A 12872-nucleotide genomic window follows, 5' to 3' on the forward strand; every position below is an offset into this window, starting at 1 on the left:
CGACAGCTGCCTCCTTCTACAGACCATCACCCTCAACTGAGGAGAGCATCCTGAACTGAGTTTCTTGATGCTCTCCCACATCATGGCCCACAACCAAAGACTGACCGACAGGGCTATCAAAAGTCAGCACCTTTTCCTCAAGGGTGGATAACTTTGCAACTTACGCTCCCTTCTCCCCTGTGAATTAGGACAAGGCTGACTGTTACCTGAGAACACATTTGCTCTGCTCTCAGCCCTTTTCTATTAGTGTTCACTCCTCTCATAGAAAGTTTTTCTGAAGAGCACGCCCTCAATAAATCACAAACACCTGAACCCTTGTCTCAGGCTCTGCTTCCAAAGAACCTGATCTAGATACCATGCACTAGGGAAGGGACGGGGGAGGCTGAGTGCTATGAAATATAAGCTCATTTTTCCTTTGTGCCTCCCCCTAAACAAGGTGCAAACTGATGGCCATTTATTTTCTTTATGCCTATAAAAACACAAGCATGGGCAATAAATTCTAAGGGGCCAGCATGTTATTTTACAAGAGCTTCAAAAATCATCGTTCTCCAAGTATACTTTTCTTCACTAAAAAATGCCATGCACCCTGCCTCCTACTGCACATTTCTTTCCAATTAGCAAATTCGTAATTTTGCAGATGATCTTATTAAAAGTGTTATAATGAAAAATTTCAGCTAGGTGACAACAAATGAGCTCAGGGACAGGGATATAAAAACTGATTGTTCTCAGTTTCCTGGAAGAAATCTAAAAGTCAACTGTTTGTGATTACATTAAGTACATTTTAAGAATGATGACTAGCAATTAAATAACCTGAAACATGGCTGGTTTCAAATGCCAGCCTGTCATTAAGGCATCTATTGTGTTGAAATGTTCTTTTTGCCCTCTAGTGGAGAACCCAACAAAATATGATTGATACTTCAGTTTTCAGAATTGCTTCTCTTAAAAGTATCTACTCACCGGCATTCATTTTTTAATGTCAAAAGCCCAATTAATTTGCATTTACCCATTTTGAACAGAATGTTCTTTATGAACATATTATACAAATCATCCATTCTGAAAACAATCTGGCATAGGTAAACAGTGCCCCTGTTTTGGTTTCCTGAAAAATCTAAAAACATTAAAAACCAATTCTGAGTTGGCTTTTTCTCCTATTCCACCCACCTCAAAGGTTTTCTATTCTACAGTACCCGAACAGTTATCCAATTCCCATGAACTCCCAAAGTTGTCAGAAGAGTTTCAGAATTGAGAGCCAGGTGGTTTATCTCTGTGATGATAGAAAATAAATTACCTTGGTTTATTCACACAGAAGGATTTCTAATTATGTCGATGGAACAAAAACAGATATTATTAATGAAGAGGAGAAAAGGAAGTTTTGAGTCCAAAATTCAAGATGACTTCTTTCAGTAAATGTGGCTGCCAGTCTGTCAAAGTGTTAGACGTACAGTGGTTCTCTTAACCACTAACCTTTGGAACCGTGGCTGCAGAAAATGGCTGCAGCCTGGGGTTGCAAGGTGAGGAGCACTGTGGACTTCATGATAAACCCAGGCTCTTCCCATAACTCACAACCGTGCTCTTGGGTGTGTCACTTTGCATCGTCAGTCTCCAGTTTCCTCATCTGTCGACTGAAGGAAGTCGGATGACCTCAGCGAGGTTAGTTCCAGTCCTGGCCTATAAGGCATTGTTGTTGGACCAGACACAAGTCTGTGATTCCAGGATGGTGGTGGTTGGCGAAGGTGGTGATGCTATTTCTTTGATTTTAAGCACCAGCTTTGAAGCTAGTTTGCTGGAATCACGGACAAATTATTTACACTCTCTGAGCCTCAGTTTCTTTGTATGTGAAATAAAGAGATTAAAACCTACTTTCTGACTGTTTTGAAATGTAAATGAAATGCTGTCTGTGAAGTGAGTGGCATGTTACTTGCGACAACACGGTTGGATCTAGAGGGTATAATTCTAAGTGAAATTAGTTGGAGAAAGACAAATACCATATGACTTCACTCATATGTGGAATTTAAGACACAAAACAAAGAAAAAACGAGACAAACAAAAAACCCAGACTCTCAAAATTAGAGAACTGGTGGTCGCTGGAGGGGAGGTTGGTGGGGGATGGGTGAAACAGGTGAAGGGGATTAAGAGTCCACTTAACCATGAGGAGCACGGAGCAGTGTATAGAGTTGTTGAATCACTATAGTGTACACCCAAAACTAATACAACACTGTATGCTAATCATACCAGAATTTAAAATATACATTTTAAAACATTAAATTTAAAAAGTAATAAAATAAAAATAAACTGGAATGTTTGCTGACTTTTTCCAAATATGAATTTCTTTCTTACAAAATGTCTGTGACCCCTCAACTCACACCCTGCTTTCTTCTCACAAATCCTGCTAACCCAGGGCCCCCAGGGATGCAAAGCTGTCTGGCAGTCTTACTTCTTGCTAACTTCAAATGGTAGTTCCCGGTCCCACTTGCTTCTTCAATACTCTGGCCTGCTTGCCTGCTTTCATTTGCTCGTGCTTGTCCTGTCCCTTTTCTTTCCCACCTGACAAGCTTCCTGCTGCTATTCCCTCTCACTGGAGTGGACAGCAGGCCCCCAAACAGCTTCTTTTCAGACCTCGGCTCAGACATCATGGCCTCATGAAGTCCTTCCTGATTCATCAGACTACATCAGGACTTCTATAACTCATAACTACTCAGTTGTCTTCTACATGGCAGTTGCCACAATTATCATTAAGTAATGGATTTTTTTGCATATTTAATTTCTGCTTTTCCCAAGTAGAGAAGAATATAGCTGGCCAAGGCCCCTTACATTTCCCTGTACCTGATTTCAGAGGAAGGCCCACAGAGACACCTAAGGGATACTTAGTAAATCTTTGTGAAATAAATAATGTATCAACTTCCAGGCTCCAGGGTTCCAAGACTTCATGTTGGAATAAAAAGTTGCAAAGTCTATGCTTCTTGTTACTGGTAGGGAATTGGGCTGTTAGTTAGACAAGGTTTTTGTAACCTTGAACCAAACCACTTAACTTGGTGTTCATTTTCTCATTTTGAAGCTATGTGCAATTGTAAACTGCTTATCTCAAAGGAGTGTTGCTTTATTCTTGAAATACATCTGTAAAAGAGTTTTCACATCTTTAGATCCAAATATTTACAGCTTACATTAGAAAAACAATTTTTTTAAATTTCAAAGCCCTCTCAGCCTTTGAACCAGTAGGTGAAGTTTAGAATACTTATATTTTCCCTTCTCCAGCTAAATCACAATCTGCCGTAACTTCTGTTGATTAATCTCTGTTAAAATATCAGAAGAAACCTCAAAAAGAAAAAAAATTCTCCTTTCAGATGAGCTAACCCACATTGGAAACATGCCTATAATATTAAAAAGTTAATTCATTTATTGCATTTCTGTAGATTCAGAGAGTCGATTTTCTGAGTAGCCATGCAATGATACTACTAGTTAAGATATTCCCAATAATGGAAACAATATAAACTTTACAAATACACTGAATCTGAAAATAAATAAGGAGGAGAACAAATGGAGAAAAACAAAGTGAGAAAAGCCAACATTTATAGGGTGAGCTCTCCAAAAGCCTTAAAGGATGTATGCTCATGACCTAGGAATAGGCTAAAGCCAGTTTATGGTGGAAACCTTCCTACCTACTGATCCTGGATATACTTTCTTCTGTCTTCCTAGCTCATTCATATAGTACCTCACCACCAGGAAACTTCATCAGAGAGGTTCCAGAGTCCATTGCCAACCCCCAATACTCCATGATGTGAAAACAAAAGACAATAGAGCTCAAATCTCCCAGTGAGTTCACTGTCTATTACATTTAGGTGTTCCACCCTCCCCATTCCCTAAAGTGTGTATTTCTCATTCATCATACATATGGCTAAAAAGGTCCCCACACTATTCTAACAGACGTCTTGCCCTTGGCTTATTATAAGTGGAGTGACCCTTTACCTAGAAAACACAAATAATGGATGGAATTGGACTGAAAATATCTCCATTGTGCTCACTTCCCTCTCACTTTGTCATTGCAGACAAGTTATATTTCCTCTTTATTCTTAATCTGTAATCTCAAGAGCAGCTGCTTGCAAAAGAGGCTCATTAAAACCCATCAGTAAATACTCTGTTGACGTATTGTAAAGATAAGATACATTTCAAGTTAAATGTTTCAGCTTCCTTAGCAAAAACATAATTCTAATATAAAGGATTGGCATGTTCTAAAATCTCATTTTATGAAAAAGGCACTTTAATTTCTTAAAAAGTAAATCATAAGAAAGTACATGTTGGCAGCTTCGGTACTTTTTCAAAGAGAAATGACTTTTAATAATCGAAGTAGTGTACTGGAAAAAAAATGTACTTTCTGATTCAATAAGTCCATGAATGCTGGATATATAAACACTCAGCCCAATTGTAAATGTTACAAGCACATGGGAATAATTTTAATTAAGAACTCAACCTAAGATTTTATGACTTTTTTTTAATTAAGGGGAAAGAAAAAAAACAAAAAACCTGTGACCTAAGATACTATATATACCATTTAATGCTTGTGTTTCTCTTTACTTGAAAAAGTTTTATATGAGAAATCACCAATTATAATCAAGTCGACAGATGAGGAAACCTCGGGGCCCCTGGGTGGCTCAGTCCATTGAGCATCTGCCTTTGGCTCAGGTCATGATCCCAGGGTCCTGGGATCCAGCCCTGAGTTCCTGGGGTCAAGCCTTCCCCCCACCCTCATCATAGGCTTAGGCTCCCTGCTCAGCCCAACGTCTGTTTCTCCCTTTCCCTCTGCCCCTCTGCCCACTTGTGCACTCTCTCTCTCTCTCCTAAATAAATAAAATCTTAAAGTTTTTACCTCTTCAAAGCTTTCCCATTGGTAGCAAATGTTTCCTCTTTTGTCTTTTAAATTCTGTAATGATTTAGCAAGAAAATAAACTTCATTATGAAAAATAAATTAACAAAGAAAAATTATACTGACATTAAAAAGTACTTGATTATAATTGGTGATTGGCAATATCCTACTATTCCAGAGGAAAAATAAATCCATGGAAAAAGAGTGAAGTGTGTTAACAAAATCATTTCTGTAAATGAAATTATATGTACACAAAATAATAATGCAACATTTGGAAGAAAATATTCAAACAGATGAAAAAATAGTATAGTTGACTATGGGGAGAAAGGAAAGGGGAGTGAGAAATCAGAGGTAAAGCAAATACATATGTGAATAAATTTGAAAGCATGAAAGGAATGAATAGGTTGTAATAAAAGGAACAAAGCCATTTCAGATGAGATTAAGGTTCTCCTAGTTATATCTATGGACTGCTTCTTCACTCCAGCACCAAAATTCTACAAACAGATAGCATGCTGAAAAATATATAAAACTGGGTACTTAAGTTGGAACATGAAAGTTTCACTCGATCTTGGTAAAAAGCCTATGATAGAGATTCTACTTTTTTTAACTTTTTTTTTTTTTTAATTTCCTTAAGTAATCTCTGCACCCAAGTGGGGCTTGAACTCAGGACCTGGTGATCAACGGCTTCATGCTCGACCCACTGAGCCAGCCAGGCACACCTAAAGATTCGATTTTTATTGCTATTTTATAAATAAGGAAACTAAAGCAAGAGTTTGGATTACTTTTCTAAACATGGACATAAAAGAATTTATTCAACAAAATTAATTCAGCAATAGAGGCTGTGGATGAACCTTTGTTGCATTTCACTATGGGTAAAGCAACTATAAGTCTACTTCACTGATCAAACTGGACACTTTAATAATGACAAGGGGCACGGAAATAATTGAAATCATATAATATTAAAATATGTATTACCAAGTGGTTTGTTAACATTGGTAGATCCATAAAATATTTGTTTTCAAAAAACTATTTTTAAAAGTAAATTTTTTTCCCCAAAACAGTGGAAAAACACATATGGATACACTTTTACAAAAATGTCCAGGACAGATCAGAACTCAGGTCGTCTTACACAGGGAATATACGTTTTCCTCTCTCCATGAAAGTCCTACTAAAGTCTTGCCCTGACCTCTAGTCCTCCTGATCACAGCCTGGGATCTGCAAATGGGAGCGATCAGGGCCGGAGGGGTTCCGGGCAGGAAGAATGGAGGTGGGAGATAAATAATTAACTCTCTCCTGCTCATGGGTGAAAGCTATTTTTCAAAGGTCTACTCCAGAGATAATACTTAAATTGAACATGTTAGAAAAAGCTAGGTAGCCCCAATGCTTGCGTAGAAAATATACAGTAGAATTTAATGGCAGCGGAGCCAATGGGAGGATTCCTATGTAAAGAAACTGGCCACACTTATCTCTTGGATGAGACAAGAGCAGACTAGAAATACAAGAACATGGTAAATGGCTGCAAACAAGGCACAAGGATAATGCATTTTAGAAACCAAAAGTGAAATAAAAATGGCTGCACCGTCACAAACAAGGCCTCCGAATAATGTAATTTTTTGAAAACTGAAAGAGAAGATGTCCTCAGAATGGCTGTCAGTGTTCTCCTGGGGATTCAAAGCGGTCTCTCTGTCTATAAAGATGCTATTCTTACGCATACAACCTCGCAAGCTTTCACTGTAAATAGAGCCTTCTGAGTAGGAAATCCCAGCCTCGCTCCTGCCAGCACATCAGAAGTCAGCCCCGTCTGTGAAGGCTTACTTCTCCCTCCTCTTGGCCCTATTCATAGGCCTGGCGTGGGTTTTCTTGTTTGTTGCTGTGCAAATCAGGCGGAATAGAGACTCGGGGGAGAAAACAGTAGAGAGAACATCCTGTCCACCTGGCCTGTGGTTGTGCTAAATACAAGGTAGAAAATGTAGCTGGGATAAGAAAAGAGGAAAAGGTACAGAAAGCTGAATGCTTCAGTGGGAAAGTGAAAGTAAGCCAGAAGAACTGGAATTTGGGTTTGACTTAAAAAGACAGCTGTGCCTCAGAGATGATGGGAGTACGAGACAGAAGAAATGAGGCAGAGGATGCAGGAAAGAAAAAAAGGTTATGGAGGGAGATCAACCTTCACTTCTGCACATTACATGCAGGTTTGTCTCCTTACCTGTGGCCCAGACAGTAAGTAGTTGAGACTCCTGTGGCAACATCTAAGTGGTGCTTAGGAAAAGGAATCTTTCCAAATGAACTGAATTCTCAAAAACAGAGGGCGGATCCACTAGTCTTTGACTTAGACACTGACAGGTATGCTGTGCATGGTACTTTATTGAAGATAAACATTTCTATATGAATTACAAAATGGGGGGGGAATTGGTAAAATTGATGTGGGAAACAAAGGCAGAAGAAAAATTATTTAATTTCCTTACTACCTAGAGCCCACTGACAGGTCCTTGAAACAGGCAAAGTGACCTTCCTCTAGGGACTCAACTGCCTCCATGTTAATGCTGTGCTAAGGGCAAAAGACAATCCTAGCCTAACCCCCAGAATCCTGAGAGTCTACTTTAACATGTAAAAATTCCTTTGGAAACTTCCTTTATCTCTACCCCACCCAAGATACATGTTGGCAATCATCCCCCAAGCATATGGCCCACTGATATACATCTGAAGGGTCTCATGACTAAAGTTTTATTAGACGGTAATAAATGACATTTTCCTAACAATAGCTAGCCCTCTCAAGGTCCTGGAAACCTTGCTTCCAAAAGTCCTTAGAGACCTACACTATCTCTAACCCCTTCCTGATTTGAAAGTATATAATGTACCACTCCTCATGACCCCAGTGCAGTTCTTTCTGCTCATGGGTCCCGTCTCTGTGCTTTAAGAAAACCACCTTTTTGCACCAAAGGCATCTCAAGAATTCTTTCTTGGCCATCGGCTTCAAACCCTAACATCTTTCTTACATCAAAATGACTCCGGATGAGACACAATTTTAAAATCGTAACCCCCCACAATACACACACACACCCACAGCCAGACTTGTAATTCCTCTGTACCCTTTATTGTTTCAGGCATTATACATGGCCCAGGGCATAATATGTCCAAAATAAAAAAAATTCTCCTGCGCTCTGCTAGCCCAAGTTTTGATTTGCAGGATCCTGAACCTCAAATTTAGATCATAAACATAGAAGTTGTGAATAGATATAATACAAATTACTGTCCTGCCTATGTCATCTCAGGCCTTGACATTTAACTACCAGCCTGTGAATTTCACAAGGTTTCTCTTTGCCTGAGCGCTCTTTATGGGGATGAATGTTCCTCTCCCCCAAGCACAGCCCTCAAATAAAGGCTAGCAGGATTCCCCGCCCCCCACCTCAAATTGCCTAACTCTGACTTGTCCGCATTGGCTCCTAGAATTCCCCAGTAAACTCAAGCTCTAATTTCCCACCTGGTGACTTGCCCTTTATTAGAGGGCAAGTTCCCCACTTCCTTCACTGGTGTTTCCTGGAACCACCTCCCAAATTAACTACTTATATATGAATCCTCTTCTCAGCAAAACCAAAACAAAGGTACAATTGATTCTCCTTATTTACAGTAGTTATGTTCTATAAAGTCACTGCAAACATGGAGTTAGCAAGTCCTGAACCATTGCTCCAAGATGAAATATAAGATTAAGTTCCTGCGAGTCCGATTACTTTTTCATCGATTAATCACAGTCTTGTTAGATGTGTCTTTCTGTTTAAAGACACCTTATTTAATATACATCATTGGTTCATTAACATTGAAGCTACCGGCCAACAGCCCTGTAACTCATGCCAAAAGGAAGCTTACCTGACATGTATATTTTCTCTGTGAGGCACATTGTAGCCCTCTTGTGTTTAGAGCACCAGACAGAACTTCAGCACTATGCCTGAGAGGCCATTTTGAATAGTGAAACCCCCAAGATAAAACACAAATACACAAAACATGTGGTACTCGATGGACCATGACAAGAATGATTGCTTACAGCATGAGAGTTCAAACAAGAAGGCAGAACATCACCTTGTTCACCTCAGCTGGGAACACGTGCACAGGCCAATCACATTTCACTGTTTCTCACATGTCCGCAAATGACCACAAAAGGGCAGTGAGTATTGATTTCAGGGTTACAAATACATTTTAGTGGGTAGGCAAATTCATAAGGATGGACTCCTAGAGTTTTCTACAAATAGGGGGGCAGGAAAAGAAGCGTGGTGAAGGATATGTAGAGGATCTAAGTTGATGGTTTTGAGAGGGCCTCACAAAAATTGATCTGCTCCCAGCATGGAGGTAACTGTGTTTTCCCATATAGGCTTGAGGGGCTCAGAAGTAGCTAACCTAGAGTCAATCAGGGCATGCCATGCAGAGGAAGAAAGAAGGATGCAGCAGTGGATTATATGACTGATGGTCATATACCAGATAGGACTGAGGATACCCTGGTGGATACCAGAGCCCACATATGGCAAAGAAAGATCAGATGTCTACTGCCTCCCCATCCGCACCCCACCTATGCTGCTATGCTGAAGCATTCCACGAGCTCACTGGAAACTGCATGCAACCCCAGAAAAAAGGGAGATTCTCAACTGACTGAAACTGTATTCAATGTACTGATAAATCCATAAATTGACTCTATTTCATTTCTACTTAAGATGGAAATAACCTTAAATATTCAAGCATTTTGGGCTCCTAGTGAATAGCCTGGGTCATTTTAGGATTTAGTCATCATGAACACATATTTATTGCTATGCTTACAATGTGAAAAATATCATATTAAGCACGTCACACCCTACATGGACACTAGGATAATCACAACAAACACATACAAGATGACCTGTAATATGTATGAGATACCTCGGCACAGGAGAAAAACATCACTTTGAATGTTGATGAGTGGGAAAACTTCACAGAGGAGCAGGGATAATTTGACTGGGTCATAAAGGATGAGAATGGTTTGCTTTGCATAAGGAAGGTGAAAAGAAGGAAGGTATTTTATATGAGGAGAATGCATGAGCAAGTTAAACAGTAAAAAATTCCCCAGGCATGCCTGGAGGAAAATAAGTCGTTTGGTTTAAGTAAAGTAGAATAATAATAAAGAATAGTGAGAGATAACAACATGACAGGCATAACAAAGGAAGAATCCATTCAATTTGATGAATGACTAGCTATGAGGACAAAGCAGAAAAAGCATAATTGCTGAATCAAGTTTGAGTTTGAGGACTGAGAACTGTGGTATTAATGACAGAAGTAGGAAAGCCAGAACAGAACTAGTTGGAGGCAAAATGAATGACGAGTTTGAGGTGACAATATGATATCCTAGGGGAACTGACAAGTGAGCAGCTAAAGATATAAAACTAGATCTCAGAGGAGAAACAGAATTGGAAATGTGGATTTGAGAATTATCAGTACTAAGGTAATCACAAAAGTCTGTGAGTGGGTGAGTATCTGACGGGAGGCCATTAGAGAGAAGAGGAAGAAGTGTCCAGAAAGAAAACAAAGAAGGAGCAGTCAGGGAGTCGGAATGGACATATGATCGCAAGAGCAAGGTGAGGAGGAGATTCAAGAATGCATGATCAACTGTTGTCAGTTGTTGTAAGGGATAAAAGAGACGGAGGACTGAGGAAATTCAGCTGAGTTTGCTGACAACCAGTTTACCTTGAGAGAGCAATCTCAATAGAGTGGTTGAGGCAAAAAGACAGAATGCTCTCAAGAATGGGTTAAAGCATGAGTTTATAGAGGGAGAATGGAGATAATGGCTATTGATCACTTTGAGAGAGACAAAGTCTTGAAATTACTAGGCTTGCAGCACTATCAAGGAAAAGGATGGAGACGAGTTCATTCCATCTTTTTTTTTTTTTTTTTTGAGGTTTCTGCAAAGAGGAGGGGTCCAACACAAAAAGGACAAGTGATTCAAAAGAATGCTGGGAATGGCACTCCAGAAAGACTTATTAATAATAAGATCTAACTCTTATATGATTCCTGTAATATTCCAGGCACTATCCTACCTGCTTTTTACATATTACTACATCCTAATCTCATAATACTCCAGTAGGGTGGGTACTATTGTCATCCTCCTTTTACAGGTGAATAAATGGAGGCATGCAGAGCCTAAATGACTTACCCAAAATCACCATCTGGAAGGAGTGGGGTCAAGAAATGAACTTAGACTGACTGTCTAGAGACATCATGCTTTTAACCATAGGGCTATATTACTTTGAAGGATTAAAGAAAGAAGGAACAGTAATAACTCCCTTCATGAGACCTGAAGAAAAAAAGGATCTCCTGATTTATTACAAGATGGAAAGGAAAGTACCTGAGCATCATCACATATGATATGACATCATATGATAGAGCTCTACCTTGAAAGTAAGAGAAGAGGGTAGGGATTAAGGTAAAGATACAGGACACACAGAGTCTGATGAAGATTTAGAAGAGAAGAACACACACTACAGATTCATCAGAAGAATAATAAAACCTGTTAAACACCTTCTATAGCCCCAGTTAATGAGGGACCATCAAAGATAGTTAAGTCAAGTTCAGTGTGGTTCTCTAGGGGAATTATAGGAAGATTTGAATTTGGAGATGAGCCTAGTAGGTAAAGCTATAAACCATGTCTGGCAATGATGTTAGGGTATTGGAGAGAAGTTAATTTAGATGGCAGATTATGTTTTACAATTTCAGACAAGAAACTATTTCAAATAAAAAAAGACAAGTCTTGAAACCCGATATGCTACCAGCCCTATATTTATAACACAAGGTTTGTAGACATAGATATCAAATCGGGTAATCTGTATATTTTAATGGGAGCAGTTTAAGTACAAGACTATTGAGTGTTCTGAATCTTCCATTAAGAAATACTGTCTTACATTACTATTATTATTATTTCTGATATGAATGTTTCTTTATTCAGTATCAATAAATCTCAGACTCTGAAAGACAAAATATATTATGAAGATTGTGTAAACTGAAAATAGTTGTCCAACCTCAAATCACTTTTATATATTGTTCTTCACAACCTGACCAAGTACAGATTAAAATATGGATGAAATACTGACTCTATCCTTGAACCTCTGTGAATGCTGAATGGTTCTAGAAAGTACCACCAAAATTTCAAAAAATAAGCTATTTAATGTAATTGATATTTATAAAACACAATTATAACCCTCTCATAGATGACAATTTATAAGAATATGGTTATGTTATTCTCAGAATCACTAACTTTATTTAATAGCTAAATGGATTTCATATATGTTGGCAAGGATTAAATCAGGAAGAATTTCAAATAACATAAAATCATTTAAAATGTTATACTTTCCCTGAAATGCTTCTTTTTTCTAATCCAAGAGTAAGAAACAAAAATCATAAGACTGTCATCCTGAACTTTGCCCAGAAACATTCTGTTTACAGAAAATGGATATTTTAAAGGTTTAATTCAGGTTGATCAGTCATGATAGATGCTATTAAATATGAAAAATAAAATATTCTTCACATAATAATGTTCATTTTTTAGACGACTGTCTTTAGACTGAGTTTATGAGCATTTCCTCAAAAAAACATTTCAGGGCCCAAGGGATATTGTACAACCACATTCTAGAACATTTTGATTCTGGCCTTTACCAGTTTCCAAGTACAAAGGTGTATTCCATTAGATATAGAGAATTGGCAAAATAAATGTTTTTTGTTTTTTTTTTAAGATTTTTAATTTATTTATTTGAGAGAGAGAGAATGAGAGAGAGCAAGCACATGAGAGGGGGGAGGGTCAGAGGGAGAAGCAGACTCCCTGCCGAGCAGGGAGCCCGATGCGGGACTCGATTCAGGGACTCCAGGATCATGACCTGAGCCGAAGGCAGTCGCTTAACCAACTGAGCCACCCAGGCGCCCCAAAATAAATGTTTTTAAACTAGATTTTGAGTTAAAAAAATTAATTGCAGGTTGAGTTTAACTAATCAATTCTTTTGTGAAATTTTCA

The 12872-nt window shown here is 38.6% G+C and overlaps 1 protein-coding gene across 2 annotated transcripts in view; it reads right to left on the reverse strand.

The window, feature by feature from the left end:
• The window catches only part of MLIP (muscular LMNA interacting protein), a 256712-nt gene that overhangs the window by 20865 nt on the left and 222975 nt on the right, over positions 1–12872 (reverse strand). The window lies entirely within an intron of this gene.

This window comes from Phoca vitulina, unplaced genomic scaffold (genome assembly GCF_004348235.1).
Source record: "Phoca vitulina isolate PV1807 unplaced genomic scaffold, GSC_HSeal_1.0 scaffold11, whole genome shotgun sequence".
NCBI classification, from domain to species: domain Eukaryota; kingdom Metazoa; phylum Chordata; class Mammalia; order Carnivora; family Phocidae; genus Phoca; species Phoca vitulina.